Raw genomic sequence first — 2,624 nt, 5'->3', positions numbered from 1 at the left:
GTCGGATTTCAAAAGTCTGAACAACCATGGTTCTTCATGAACATTGTCAATAGTCACGTGAGTGCAGCAACCCCGTTTGATCAAACACTCGGTACAGCGTCGATGCATGGACAGTGCATGCTTTCGTAGAACTTGTTGTGGTAGATTCTGTAACTTCTGGACCAGGTAGCCCAAGAGTTGCTGAAGGTTTTGTGCAGGAGGGTGGTTGTCCCTTATACGCGGGTCAATGTGATCCCAAATGGTCCAATCTGCTACAAGGGAGGAACAGCAAAGGGACACAGAATTTCATTTCTGTACCTTGCCGCGATCAAATTGCCCTGTATAATATGGTACAGGGGGTCTAGGGGTGAGTCGAGAAGCCTCGCCTCACCCGAACGGACCCTCCACCGTAGAGCGCCACCTGCTGGATGCAGTCAGAGTGGAAGCCCTCTCCTCGTCGCCTCCAGACGTGGGCTCGTCTGTCTAGGCGCAGCAGGCTGAATCTGGATCCGTCCGAGAAGACAACCTGGTCTCACTGATGTCGTGTCCACTGTGAATGGTGAGCAGACTACGCCCGGTGAACTGCTTTGTGGGGGCGGCGTGTGCCTTGGGCGCCTGACAGGGATACGAGAAGCAAACCTAGCTCTACGGAGATGGTTCCTCAAAGTCTCCTCGTTCTCGTGGACATTGGCTGTCACCCGTAGTTAGCGCCTAATGCAATTTGCAGTGGTAGTTGGGGACGTCACGGCCTGTCTGACAATAAACCAGTCGATCCTGTCGTTGGTCAAACGGGGCCCCCCCTGGTCGAGGACTGTCCTGGACCCTTCCGGTCGCTCGCCATCGTTCTTGCAGCCTCCATAAGAATGAGGGGGACACCCCAAGTCGACGTGCAGCGACTCAGAAAGTGGAACCATCTTGGAGCCAGGCAAGAGCTTGTCCTCTGACGACATCAGGCAGCAAGCATCGTTGAAGAATCGTGTTGTAAGGAGACATGGCTGAAAAACGCTGGCTTATATTTGCAAGTGAGCGATATCCACAGTCAAGACATCTGTATAGCATGTGCCAAGCTCAGTTTTAGCCCCGAGTCTCTATGTCAATGTTGCCGAGGTAGAGAAATTTAGCCCATTGTTTATGCTTTTCGGCTGTGTTTCGGCATGCGCTGCGCCGTCACTGTGAAATTCGTGTGGGCAAATTCGCTATACAGGCAAACTGTGTCTAGTTGTCAGTGCGTGTGCCAAGTGTGGTTGACTGAGATTAACGGGTTTGCGAGCTATTGAAGTAAGGTGAAAACACAAGTTGTTCCTTGACTTTTTTGTTCGAGTTTACTAGTATTAATAAAGAGCGAGAACACTAAAACCGAATGAATTATCTGGGCCACCTTTGTTTTCTCTAATGATCTTTTCAACATAACTCAGTTTTCTGAAAACCCACGCCTTAGCTTTCGCTTGCCGAAAAACTTGTGCGGGGTTCTTGAAGGGACCCAGACCAGGACAAGCAGCGTACTTCACCTCAATACAATGACCTTCTCGGCAAGCGTATCCTTCCCGTGTCATCCTCTTTCAATGAATAATATTTTTAGACAAAATAAATGATAGCGTTTGTACAGATCATATCCTCGCTCCACAGCAAGCTCTATGCGCTTTACACTATATCATTATTAATACTTCAGCAGACCCAAGAACGCAAACAATGTAACTATGATGAGGTGCAGAAACATTCTCGGCTTTCGGGAAACATACATCATAAATATTTTTCTACTCGTACCCAACGTCGATACAAGACATCCAATAAGTGGAAAAAAAACCTTTTGTTAAAGAAAATGCCATTAACTATTGCATTGCTTGGCATGCTCCCAATCCTAGCAAAGGACCTAATACAACCTCGTGACAGGCAGGGAAAAGTTGACGTGAAAAAAAGTGAATTTGTGATTTAGAAAAGATATAACTCTGCCAGTTACACCCTTTTGAATGATAAGGAAATAAAATCTCGCCCGTCCTCCAACCATTTCCCCGTAGTTCCCCCTTTTCCCAAACATGCATACCCCATACTAGTAACATTAACGCACCCATCCACCCATTCTCCTCCAGCAGCCCAAAACACTGTCGTAGGCCTACTCCTTCCCATTCCGCCTCTCCTTCAGGAAGAAAACAACCACCCCTCCCCCTCCCTCCCCAACAAAAATTAAAGTTAAAAAGATAGATAGATAAAAAGATATATAGATAAATAAATAAATGAATGAATGAATGAATGAATGAATGAATGAATGAATGAATGAATGAATGAATGAATGAATGAATGCAATAAAAGAAATAAATAACTAATAATACCACTTAATCTGCAAAGCACCTAGCGGTAGGCTTACTCCATCTATCACCTCCTTGCAACTATTGTTTCTATTTTATTATTCAATCTTATTATCCGAACTCAAATAATCGCTGTTATCGTGTCCTTGTGTTTTGTTTATCTATTAGGGTTTTTTGTTGTTTGTTTGTTTTTCTTCTCCACCAATTTCCCAGAGTCGTGTGAGGCAAAAGGCTGTAGCCACGAATGTCGCATGGTGGCTGTTGTGAAACAGTGTGATTGTGCTCCAGGCAGAGAGAGCTCGCCGGGGACTTCCGATGGATGTGGAGGTACCAGAAGGGGGG

Source organism: Aplysia californica, unplaced genomic scaffold, assembly GCF_000002075.1.
Source record: "Aplysia californica isolate F4 #8 unplaced genomic scaffold, AplCal3.0 scaffold00081, whole genome shotgun sequence".
NCBI classification, from domain to species: Eukaryota; Metazoa; Mollusca; class Gastropoda; order Aplysiida; family Aplysiidae; genus Aplysia; species Aplysia californica.
The sequence above is the reverse complement of the archived record's forward strand: the minus strand, read 5'-3'. Positions refer to the sequence as shown.